Source organism: Hyperoodon ampullatus (assembly GCF_949752795.1).
Source record: "Hyperoodon ampullatus genome assembly, chromosome: 8".
NCBI lineage: Eukaryota > Metazoa > Chordata > Mammalia > Artiodactyla > Ziphiidae > Hyperoodon > Hyperoodon ampullatus.
Window position 1 is genome coordinate 7,453,432 of NC_136921.1, and position 13,555 is coordinate 7,466,986.

Sequence of the window (13,555 nt, forward strand, 5' to 3'; positions counted from 1 at the left end):
GACACAGGTTTGAGCCCTGGTCCGGGAAGATCTCACATGCCGCAGAGCAACTAAGCCCATGTGCCACAACTACTGAGCCTGCGCTCTAGAGCCCGCGAGCCACAACTACTGAGCCTGCACTCTAGAGCCCGCGAGCCACAACTACTGAGCCTGCGCTCTAGAGCCCGCGAGCCACAACTACTGAGCCTGCGCTCTAGAGCCCGCGAGCCACAACTACTGAAGCCCGCACACCTAGAGCCCATGCTCTGCAACAAGAGAGGCCACTGCAATGAGGAGCCCCCGCACAGCACTTAAGAGTAGCCCCCACTGGCCGCAACTAGAGGAAGCCCACGCGCAGCAACAAAGACACGATGAGGCCAAAAATAAATAAATAAAATAAATTAATTAAAAAACAAAACAAAACAAGCAAAAGAAAAACATTACCGAACCAGGCTGGGTCCGCCCCACACACAGCAAGCCAAAACGCTGAGGCTCCGAGGTTTGCAGCAAAGAGAGGGTTTATAAAGAAAAAGGATGGGCCGACACATGTGGGGAGCATGGGAAGCATGGGGAGTGTGGGAGAGTGGGGAAAGGAAATTGGGAAAAGGTGCAGTCATTATCACCCTGCTCAGGTGTAACTAAGCTACAGGTCTCTACACGTCCAACAATGGAGGCTCTTAGCATGATCTGAGGGTGGGGTTTTCAGGCTTCTGGTGTCAAAGGGTCACCCACTTGCTTGTGCCCAGTTGGAGGGTCAGTGGTCCTATCCAGTCTTAACCAGCCCAGCTCTAACTAGATGCGGCTGACTTTCAGCTCAGCTCAAACTAGAGGCAGCTGACTCCAAGTTCCTCGGAAACAACTCAGGCAAACATCTCACTGTTTAGGCTAAGTGCCATTTGGAAGACATGCAAGTCTTAAAATGACCTTAATTATTGAAGGCAGGTGAATGGATTTGACTAATAATTACTCAGTTTCAAAAAGATTATTCACTAAAGAAAAATACAAAACCATCATAAACACACACAAAAACCCAACTTTACTAGTAAAGGAAAAAGTGCAAAACAGAACAAGTTTTCATTTTTCATGTACCAAATTGAAAAATTGCTTAAAATTCAAATATTGAATACTGGAAAGGGTACAGAGAGAGACACTGGTTGGGTGTAAACTGGCATAACATTTTTTAATTTCATGAAATATGTGAAAAGCAATAAAAATCTTCTTAATCTTGACCAAGAGTCTATCCTAAAATAATAATCAGAAATCAGACAAAGGTATTTATCATTGAGCTATTTACACTTCATTGTGTCAGACAGATGCCTGTTGAGCACCTACTATGATCCAGGCTTTGCTCTAGGTACCAGGGGGTCAGTATCGGACAGAGGAGACCAAAAGCTCTGCCTTCCTGGGGCTCCCATTCCAGTAGGGTCTCCCAAGCTTGGCAAGGTGACTAGCAAAGGCCACATCGTTCCCTCAGCCTGTATACCATCCCTAACTCAATATTCTATACTTTACATCCGACTGCATTCAAAATTGATTGTTAATACAGTTTTTTTAAACCAAATGTGCCCTTTCTCTAAATACGTTTTTCCTTTCCCCCAACTTCTTATAAAGAAAGAAATTTAACCTACAGATATACCCTCAACCTAGACCTCCTAAATTATTAACACCTTGCATATTTGTATTCTCTTTCTCCCTCTTCTGTTTCCACTAAACCATAGGAAAGTAAATTGCAGGCATAAAACACTTCACCCCTAAATATCCAGTGCAAAGCTTCTAGGAATCAGTATTCTTCTACATAATCACAATGCCATTATCACACCTAAGAAGATTCACAATCATTCCATAATCTATCTACTAGCCAGTCTATATTCAAATTTCTTCCAACTGTCCCCAAAATGTCTGTTTTCTTTTTTTTTTTGTGGCTCTGCTGAGTGGCTTATGGGATCTCAGTTCCCTGACCAGGGATTGAACCCCAGGCCACTGCAGTGAAAGCTCCAAGTCCTAACCACTGGACCACCAGGGAATTTCCCACAAAATGTCTTTTACAGCTGGGATTTGTGAATAAAGGTCTAATTAAATTCTGAGCACTGCATTTGTCAGATGTTCTCTTTAGACTCCTATAATATCAACAGTCTCCCCATTTTTTTCCATGACTGACTTTGCGAAAATCCAGGCTTATCAATTGCAGAATGGCCCCCATTGTGTGTCTGACTGCTTCCTTGGGTAGACTTTTAACCTGTTCCTTTACTCCCTATATTTTCTTTAAACTGAAAGTTAGGGCTAGACACTTGGTTACATTCAGGTTAAACATTTTTAGCAAGAATGCATCTAGGCGGTGTGTACTTCAAACTGCACCCCATCAAGAGGCACTAATGTCAGCTGGCCTGCTATTCCTGAGGTTAAGTTTGATCATTTGGTTAATTCAGGAGCTGCCAGACTGCTCCAAAGTAAAGGTACAATGTTTCCTTTCCCAACTAATAGGTTATCTGGCAAGTGATAGTTTGAGAACATGTAAATATCCTCTTTCCTATTAATCTTTCACTCAGTGGCTTTTAACATCCATTAATGATCCTTCCTGTATCAACCATGACATTGGAAATTGTAAAATGAGAATGTTCTGTTATTCCTCCTACTTGTATTAGTCCATATCCTTCTGCAAAGAAGACCTCTCCTTTGTTTTTGGTTCTATTTTGGTTTTGAGTTTCACTCTGGATTCATGGTGGTTGATTGTTGTTGTTTAATTCAACGCGTCCAGTGAATCCATTACTGTCACTAATTTGGCTAGTAAGAGCCCCTTTAAGATGGCTATTATGTCCCTTTGACACATTCCTTCATGTCCTTGAGCATTTCCTTACTTTCTGACACAGGAAGATACTTTATATATTTTCTACATCCCAGACCTGAAGTCAACCATTTCTCCAAGGAGCCCTTGTTTTAGTGCAGAACGATACTTAGAAACCAAGATCTTCAGGCTGTATGTGCTCCTTATGACTGGAAGTTCATCGCTTCTAGGACTTTTCAGTGGACGGAGCGAGGAAACGTGTTTGTGCTTGTGTGTGTGTGCATGCATGTGTGCTCATAGGGACACCTTCAATTCCAACCCGACACACGGCATTCCTCCTCTCTCTCCCTATTCCATAGTTTCATCTCCTTTTTCTAACAGTGAGGCCCTTGGGTCTCAACATCAATGTATTATAGGATAATGCTCTATTCTACAAATACTCAAAGAAGAATTTCACAATTAATCTACCTATACCATAACCAATATACCATAACCAATAACGAATCTACTGTATTAGTTTCCTAAGGCGCTGCAACAAACGACCACAAACTGGGTGGCTTAAGAACAACAGAACTTTGTTCTCTCACAGTCTTGGAGACCAGAAGTCCAAAGTCAAGGCAGGGCCATACTCCCTCTGAACCTGCCCCATGCCTCTCTCCTAGATTCTGGTAGTTGCTGGCAACACTTGGCGTTCCTTAGCTTGTAGATGCATCACTCCAATGTCTGCCAACGTCTTCACATAGTGTTCTCCCGTCTGTGTGTCTGTGTCTCTGTGTCCAAATTTCCCTCTTCTTATAAAGACACCAGTTGTTGGATTAGGGCTAATCAGTATGATATCATCTTAACGTCAATACATCTGCAAAGACCCTATTTCCAAATCAAGTCACATTCAAGGTACGAGGCATTAGGACCTCAACATATCTTTTCAGGGGACACAATTCAACCCGCCACACCTACAAAGTAAAGTTTAAAATGTTTTTGCTTTTTTTAGTCCTAGAATAGATCTCAGTAATGGCACAAAGACAGAGAACTACATTAAAAAGTTACTTGAATTTTTTTGTGTTGTTATATTATCAACTTGATAATTACTTAAGTTCATCTGTTTCAGTTTATTTTCAATTCTAGGCTTTGATTTTTCCCCCCATACTTTTATATTTTTAAAAATTATTTGAATACATAAAACATCTACATGGTTATATATTCAAAACTATATAGACGGTACACTCAGAAAGGTCTTACTCTCCACCCCAGCTCTGGAAATAACCATCTTTACTGGTTTCTCTTCTTTCCTTCCCGTGTTTCTCGTTTGGGATGGGGTGGGGTGGGGTGTGTAATTGTATGACTTCCTCTTCTTTAGTTCACAAACTGCATGTGCTCTTCCATACCTTGCTTCTTTCATGTAGCACTGGAAATCACTCCATACCCGTTCAGAAACGCCTTCCTCATTCTCGATTCTGCTACATAGGACTTCGTCGGGTGACTATACCATGGTGTAGTCAACCAATCTTCTTTGGATGGTTATGTAGGTTGTTTCCAATATTTTGCTCTAAAAAATAATGTCATGAAGAATGACCTTCTGCACATCTTATTTTGTATTTCAGGGCGTGTCTTCAGGGTAATTCTGAGAAATGTAATTGCTGGGTCAAAGGGGAAATGCATGTTGTTTCAGTCCAACTGTGCCACTCTAACAAAATAGCATAGACTGGGTGGCTTGTAAACAGCAAACACTTATTTCTCACAGTTCTGGAGGCTGGGAAAGCCAAGACCAAGATGAGGGATCTCTCTGGGGTCTCTTTTATAAGGGCACTAATCTCGTTGATGATGACCCCACACTCCTGACCTAATCATCTTCCAAAAGCCCCACTTCCAGCACCTTGGGGGGGTGGTTAGGATTTCAGCATACGAATTTGCAGGGGACACAAACACTCAGTCCATTGCACATATGTGGTTCTGTTAGTTAGGGTCAAATTCCCTTCCATATGAGGTTGGACAGTTCTGCTCTCCCATCAGCAATGCACAAGTGCCCGTTTGTCCTGAAGATTTTCAATTTGGTCATAACAGAAAATTTAGAGCACTCCATCTTTAAGACCTGCACACAGCTGGTGGAGATTCACAACATGTGAAGTGCTGAAATGAAGGCCTTAGGTTACGGAAGGGACACCATGTATTCTCAGGTGCTCCCAACAGGAAGGAATTTTCCAGTTCGGTTCTATTGTTTCCCTGACTCACTGTGTCTAGGAGGCTTCTCTCTCCTGGTAAAAATCCATCACTTCTTACAGAAAACACTCAACTGATGACAGGTTAGAGCCTCTTTCTTTTAAAGAACAAGTGCTAATTTCAAAGGGAAGAATGTATGTCTGGCGAGCTTAAGACCCTCCTCTGAGACCCCCTACAAAAGACCCTCATGGTTAGGAAGAAAAGGGAGACTAATAAGGACCATCTCTTTACCCTGAGCCTAACAAAGAAATAAGCCTCGAGATCCCACTGACACTGTGACAAATAAAAGCTACTCCAAGGGCTGAGCAACACTTTAGAAATAGCAATAACTTAGCATGCAATCTTCACTGCGTGGAAAAAATGAGACATGGGTTTAAAATTAGGAAAAGAAGCATCAACCGGTCAGCTCAGGGGAGGGGTGAACAGTATATAGGTAAAGAAACAAAAGTGAAATTTCACTTCTTTGCTGGTAAACTGAAGTTTACCCCGGGAAGGGATGGTACTTCAACTAACAGTGCACTCACCTGTTAAGGCAGTAGCAAGGACAGGAAGTTTGTATTTAGTGGGTGAAAGGAAAGGGTTTGTAAATGTTTCTATGACTGTAATTTACCAAGCACTGGGATGAGACCAAAAGAACGCCTGTGCTTTCAAGCCTCCTCCACTCCACCTCCATTTGGTGACTATGTCTTGAGCTTCCAGGATGTACAAGGTCTCTGCAGGCACAGTGAGGGGGTGGACATCAATCAGGCTGAGTCCTGTATCCATGAACAGTCCAGGAGGACAGAGAATTCATTCTCCAAGAATACGATCACGCCTTAAAGACAACCCTGGTGAGGTGCTACAGGAGACCCTAAGTGAGCGAATACAGCCTGCCATGAGATAGGATGCAGGGTGGGCTTCATGGAGGAGGTGGCATTTGAGCCAGCCCAGGTGGGATATAGCCATGCAGAAGGGCAGGTAAAGGCTTGTGGTGTTAGGAGACCTGCCTTTGATGGGAGGCAGTTATTTCTTTGATGACTCCTTCCATGGGACCAGGACTTCAGTGGAAAAGGAAGGAGCATTCTGGTTAGGAGTTGTTCATGTGGGTTTATGGAAGGAAAAGGGGAATTTCTGGAAAAGGGACTATTTTTACAACCAGGCAGATTAAAATATCAGGTAAGTGCTTTAATTTTAGAGATTGCCAGGAAGTAATCTACTGCAAAATTTGAATTTGTGATTCTTTGGAAACTGAAGAGCTTTTTAAAAGATAGGTTTATGTAATGAATTGAGGTGTTTTCCCCCAAATAAATCTAGAGAACACAAAATAGCTAAGCCTCCTTTTTCAAGTTCATCAGGATTCCCTATGTTTATGTGAACACTTTACACTCATGTTCTGGATGTATGCACATTAAGGGATTGATTTTTTAAGTAACTTTTTTCCCCTTATTACATAAGTGACACATTTATTGCAAAAAAAAATTTTTTTTAAACACATATGAGTAAAAAGATGAAAATTCCCTCAGAATCTGACCAATCAACCACAAGTACTATGAAATGTTTTTGGTGATCATTCTTCCAGTCCTTTTCAAATACATATGTATGCTTAAAAATCCATATATATAAATCTATTTACAAACAAAATAAGATCGTGCTACCATCCAGTTTGGGAATCTGCTTTTCTAGTCAATATATTATGGGCATCTTTCCAGATTAGTAAAGATTTTCTAAATCATTTTAATGATATTCCATTTTAGAGACATGTCATAATTTAAACAGTCGATTTCCTATTATTGGACTTTTAGGCTACTCCAAATATTTCACTATTATAAATAACACTGTAATAAATATTTCTGTAGCTAATTTTTCACATGGATTCTTACAGTTCATTAGGATACATTCCTAGAATTAGAATCTCTTTGCCAAAGAGTATGAACATTTGCAGATTTATGATACGGGTGTCAGAATGCCCTCTAGAAAGGTTGCACCAATTCACACTCCCACCTCCAGAGGCAAACGACAGTTTCCAAGCCTTGGCTAACACTGGTTGATCATTTTTTAAACTCTTTGATTGCTGTGTATCTGCTGTGCTTTTGAAATATTGTGCTTTCTCTTTATTATAACACTCATTTGTTTGTTGTACACTGTGGTCCCCAGTTCCCTTATTTTAGAGCCTGCCAAATAGAAATACCCAACAGTAGTCAAAAGCTTTGAATTCCTGGGAAGAAAGGCATTTTCATCAACATGATGACAGGCAGTCAAGGACCTGGAACCAGGCACTTTGTCTGGTGGGACACCTCCTTCGTGCTTCTAACAGCTCTTGTCATAAAGTGACCAGTCTCTACCAAAGACATATTGGTCTTTTTATGAGACTCTAAATCCTTGAACATTTAGTCCTGGTGACTCAACACAGAACATTATTTCTACTGGATGTTAAGGGCGAGGTGGTTTGCTTCGGTAGGAAATGAAAAGTTGTCATGCTACTTACTTCTTGTTAAGGAAAATATTTCTCTAAAATCCAATTATTTGCAATTTTCAAAGAACAATGTGTGAACAACATCTAGTTATTAATTTTGTTAACTGCATGCTTTTCCTTCAAGTATATTTTATTTATGAATGGACATCTTTTTCTTTCTTGTTTCATATCTTAAATAGTTTTGCTACATTTGGTTAATAGTTAAGGCAATGCATTCTCCATTACAATAGCGGATGTATTTTAGCGTTAAATGTAGGCTCCCTAAATAATAATAAATCACTTTCTATTTGTATAGTATATACTATAGTTTACAAAATGCTCTAATTCATATAGTACTAAATTAGATCTAACTATATAGTTTGTAAGGTGATTTAAAATGAATAAATGTTTGAGTGGAAGGAAGTGGGCTATCAATGCCTTTACAGTTTGATTTCCAACTAAGAGTGTATAAACCCTAATGGCCACAACTTAAAATGTAAATTATTAGATTAGGAATGTACCAAGGCAACTCCTAATCTCATTTTCTCCAAATTTCATCCTCAACATATTTTGGAAAGAGCAGTATTTTCTCTTAGGTCCCCCTTATTTCAGAAATGCTCCTATTGGTCAAAAGTATATGACATCACCCATAGCCAAAATCCTCAGGCTCTATGTGTCCCCAGCTCCTTGGTTAGGAATGTTCCAAAGAAACCCACATCCCAGGCCCACTCTCATTTTCCGCAGTTTCAGACAAACACACAACATGATAGTGTTTTATCCATGAGTTATTTTGGGGAGCCTGTTTGAGAAATACATTTCTATCCAGGCCATACAACTGTCTGCATCTCATAATTGACGATACGGCCACCATTTGTCTCAACCTTTTAAGGACAGTACTAAGGACACATGAACCATCAAATTGCTTTGGAAATTCCGACATTTCACTAGCCAAACAACATCATCCCGGCCGCCTCTCACGCCTGGAAGTGGAGCAAAGCTTGGCTGCCTATTTTTGATTCTGAAAATGTATTCAGCAGAGCAATATCGAAGCTTGGGCAGCTAAGCCCTCGGACTGCGATGCCTACTTCCCATGATCACAGAAACCTGTCCAACACTCGCATATCTTCTTAAATCAGACAAAGATTTGTATGCATCTCTTCATCCCTATGGGCTTTTCCCTATTTAACCAAAACTATAACAACTGTCCACCACAGCAACCACGTCAAAAAAGAACAAAACAAAAACAAAACACTCCTCACTTCACCAAAACAACAAATCCAGTTTTAATGGGTTTTTGACTCACCACAGCAGGTCAGTTACCTCCCCCACGCTTGAGGCACCAGCCCCAGAAACCTGCTAGTTCCCAAAGAGGGCAATGAAAGAATTACCTTCTAACCCAAGAAGGCCAAGATGTAACACCAAGGGAGTGCTAGTGCTAGACTCAGTAACTGTAGAAGAAAGAATGAAACCGAGGACATGTCCACATAACACCTACCAACTTCCCCATATTTACTTATTCACTGACTATTTCCCGATGCTTACTGGCTGGGATGGATGCTGGGGATGCAGAAATAAATGACATCTTCAGAGCTGCCCCACCCCCAAATCTCAGGTCACTGGGAAGAGAAACCATGCAAGTGGGTGATAACAGGGCAGAGCTAACAGAGCAAAGGCAGACTCATGGGAGCTCTCAGGGGTGACTCAGCTCCCAACCGGGCAGCCCGAGTCCAGGCTGCACATGAACTCCATTAGCAATGAAGTGCCAGCAAGGTACTGGGGAGTCACTGAAAACAACAGACGTGCGGAAACAGATGTGCTTGAGGGAAACTAACCTGGCAGCGGCGTACGGGGCAGATTGACAGAGAGAAAGAGAGACCAAGGAAAGGAAGGCTGTAAGAGGAACGTGGTCACTGTACTCTAAACCAGATTCAAGGCTTGCAAAGTTAGGGAACAACCCACAAGACCACCCTCAGTTCAAAAATTCATGAGAAGGACTCAGAGCTGTTACTGATGGTTATGGCTTATTACAGTGAAAGGCTACAGTTTTAAATCAGACAAGGGTAGAGATGCATAGGACAGAATCCAGAAAAGTTCCACTCGGAACTTCCAGTTGTCTTGTCCCCATGAAATTGTGGACAGAGCTAACATTCCCAGGGAACAATGTGTGACAATATTGCCAACCAGGAAGCTCATCTGAGCCTGGGTGCTCAGAGTTTTTACTGGGGCTCCATCAGCTAGAACTAGTTGGCCACCCAGATGGCTGACCTCAGTCTTCAGCCCCTCTGGAGGTTGAGCTATTGTCACGTGGCCCAAAGCCTCCACCTTATCTGATGTGGCCCCAGCCCCCAGGTAAGCAAAGACACTCTTATCAGACATTCCAATGGCTTAGAGGTCACCTCCCGGGAGCCCAAGGAAAAGGTTAGACCTCTCTTTGGGTAAGATTAATTCTTTACTAAACAGGGATAAATTGATTGTGTTTTTTGTTTTGTTTGGTTTTGTTTGGTTTTTTTGTTTTTTTGGGTACGCAGGCCTCTCACCGTTGTGGCCTCTCCTGTTGCGGAGCACAGGCTCCGGATGCACAGGCTCAGCGGCCATGGCTCACGGGCCTAGCCGCTCCGTGGCATGTGGGATCCTCCCAGACCGGGGCACGAACCCGTGTCCCCTGCATCGGCAGGTGGACTCTCAACCACTGCGCCACCAGGGAAGCCCCTGATTGTGTTTTAAACTTATTTCTGTAAAGTGTTACAATCCCACATTTACAAATTATCCTTCTGATAATAAGTAAGGAAAGATCTCCCCCTCCACCTCACCAGTAAAATACTTCTAACCGCACAACAGAAGAATCTAAATTCGGAGAGTCTCCTTGTGGGGAAGTCTTTTTATCCACTGAATATGGTTTCTCTTGGAGCTGCAGTGAGAGAAGCTACATCTTGTCCTTTTCCTAACTTTCACCTGGATTTGGGGGGTCCATTTAGCCTCAAGCCTGTAGCCTTCTGGGGACTGACTGTTGGTGCTGCCTCTCTGGTTTAAATCTGTTGATTTTCAAAGCAACTGAAAAAGTCTATTAAGAGTGACAAAAATAAACTGTGTTTATGGATTTAAAAGCTATAGTTAATTAAAAGTTATCAAGCACCTGTTTCTAGAAGTTTTAAAATGTATATTTGAGGATTACTGTCTCACTACAAAGTCATTTTCCTACTAGATTTAAGAATACAGATGTGTTTTAACCTGTAATAATCTGGTGGCATACCATATGACCCTAAAAATATTTAGAATAAGAAAACAGAAACTTGCAGTTCCTTAATCCACACAAGGTAGTCTTGACTTACTAGCACATACTTCCAAAATCTGCCATTAGCCAGCTTTGTGATCTTGGGCTTGTCATTTTAACCCTCTGGTTCTGCTTCTTTTCCTGTAAAATAAGAGTTGGACCAGATCATTTCTAAACTTCCTTCTGCTTCTAGCAATTCTCCCTCAGAATAAAGTAACATTTTATAAACATAAATGAGAACGCATTAAGGCTGAGGTTGCTACATAAATAAGAATCCACTTTGTTTCCAATATTTACCTTTTATAACCCAAAGGAAGAAATAAAGAATCTTTAGATAAAATATATAAAATAACTAAATATTTTTTAAAACATATCATTAATTCCTTAACAAATGCTTATAGAGCACCAACTATGGACTAGTCAAGTATAAATATTTGAAATATTTACCTATACTTTATTTTGTGAATGATTTAGAGCAAAATGTCAGTTAAATGGAGATTTAATAATAGCCTGCCCAATAAGCACTAAGTATGATTGAAAATAGAACATGGGGAATTTAGCTTAAGGTTATATGCCTTCAGAATGCAATGACTTTCTAAACTGATTTTATAATTAGAAGGATATTTTTAGCTTATTTTTCAATTGGAAGGTTTTATTATACTCATCTTAATACATGTAATTCACTTGAATATTTTCTGATAAAAAAAAAATGAGTCTTTTCTCCTCAGTGCAACCAAGTGTGAAAGTGACAGCTTCCATTTAGTGTTATATCAAATTTCAAGGGCGGTGAAACCATGCAAAGCAGCAGGCCCTGGTGAATGCCCAGCCAGTGCACCTCCTTGGACCCTAATGAAAGATGAGTAGGATACCAGGGTGCCCACCCTAGAGGAGCCCATGTCTTACTGTAAGGATGGCCCTCTTCACAGGGAATGACAGTGCCAGGCAATGCCGCTGGTTATACAGGGTTAAGGGCCTGGTGGGGATGCTCCAGGGAGCCTCAACCAGTAACGGTGAGGATTTGGGGGGTAAGGTGGGCAGTTCTAGCCAAGGAAGATGGCAAGGAGCGGGACACCTGGTAAAGAGCCCATTACAGAGGCAGAAAGTGGCCTTCGCCCACAGGGGATGGGACTCCAACAGAGGTTTTTAAGCAGGGGAGGGACAAAAGCCGACCCATAGGTTAAAAAGGAGACAGAGAGAAGGATGGACAGAGAGAAGGATGGACAGAGAGAAGGAGAAGTCTAAATACCAAAGAGGGGACGGCTTTGAAAGCTTTTGGGGATCCAGGGGGCTCAGTGAGGCATTGACATGTGGGGTGACAGGAGGTACAGGGGCAGTTGAGGCTGTCCCTCGCGTTCTGCCTGGCCTCCTGGTTGGCTGCTGGTGGTGGGGGGGATGTGAGTGTTTAGCAGACATCTAGGTGAAGACGGCCAGTGGACCGATGAAAATGTAGAGCTCAAGAGAGGGCTGTCCCGAGATATGCAGAATGAGTCAAGGAAAGGAGTGGCTTGGGTTGGAAAGACAGAAGACCAGGTGGTTGTCACGCAAATATTATGAGGCCTTAAGGGCAAGAGGAGATCAGACCTGTCCGTTCAGGCCCCTCGAGGGGAACGAGGGCTAAGAGGCAGCTTTAGGAACTGGTTTGCGTCAACCTGAGCACCTTTTCCTGGAGTCCGTGGAATGCGCACGGACCGCCGGCGTCGCCAGCTGAAGTCTGGGAAAGGGAGTTCCCCTCGTGGCAGAAAGGCCCCTTCCTCAGCTGCTTTCTCTCCTTTTCCACTCCAACTCTCCCTTTACAATTGCCGCGCTCTAGACGGCTGGCTAAGGAATACATTAAAGCCAACCCACTAACTAGTAAGTAAACCCCTCCCAGCAGAAGTATTTGCATCGAAAAACGAGGAATTTGTTAATTTAAACAAATGCCCCGTGGGTAGACTGTGCAGGGGAAGGTGCCGAGAAGATTTTCCACTTTGGTCTGCACAACCCACCCACCCCCAGGTACCCTCCGAAGAGCGGGAACTGACTCTGGCCCGCAGAGGCAGGCCGCCGTCCCGGCACCCGGCACCCTGCACCGCCCAGGGGAGCGGGGAACGGAGGGGCTGCCCTCAGAGAAGTCCACCGGGGAGGGCTCCAGTTCTCTTGCTGGACTTGGAGTCGGATTTTGGAGTTGTCCTTCTAGATTTCCAAGTCACACGGGACCACTCACACTCCCCTGGACTCCTGTTTCCCATGTTTGCTTGCTCTCTGTATCCGGAAGCGAGTTGAACTAGCTAACACAAAGGTGCAGATTCCGAAAGTCATGTGACCGGGCAGGGAAACCGGGTGGAGGCTTGGGGGCACTTTGTTTCTCCTCCACTCCCTCCCCTATACCCACCCCGTGCTGCCAGGACCTCGGGGCAGCTGGGGGCAGCCAGACTCGTCCGGGAGAGGCTTCCGCGCTGGCCCCCTCTCCATAGTCAGGTCAGGAGCGGATATCCTCGAGGGTCCCTCGAGGCTGGGCCCGGAGCGACAGAGGCGGGGGTCTCCGGGCGGGTCCCTGTGGAGGACCTCATAGGATGCGCGGGGTGGGCAAGGAGGAAGTTCGAGGGCGCGTCGGGCAGAGGGTCACCTCGCCCCTACCTTCCAAGTTCGCCCCGCGAGCTGTCGGGATCTGGCCAGACGGCGAGGAGGGGGTGGGAAGACGAAGGCGCAGCTCGCCGGCCCCCTCCCATATCCTGTCCTCCTCGTCTCCCCTGCCGGGACAGAGCCGCGGCGGAGGAGGGAGGCGCGGACCTGGCCGGCGGTCCCGGGCAGCAGTCGGCGCCCGCGGGCCCTGGGTCGCGCCCAAGGCCAGGCTCCCCCGCCCGGCTACCGCCGGGCCTCGCCCCCGCCGCGCGCG

The 13,555-nt window shown here is 43.9% G+C and overlaps 1 protein-coding gene across 1 annotated transcript in view; it reads left to right on the top strand.

Annotated features, from left to right (window-relative positions):
* NGEF (neuronal guanine nucleotide exchange factor) overlaps nt 1-13,555 on the top strand; it is a gene marked incomplete at its 5' end in the record, with an annotated part of 83,021 nt that overhangs the window by 25,877 nt on the left and 43,589 nt on the right. The gene's annotated exons all lie outside the window — the stretch shown is intronic.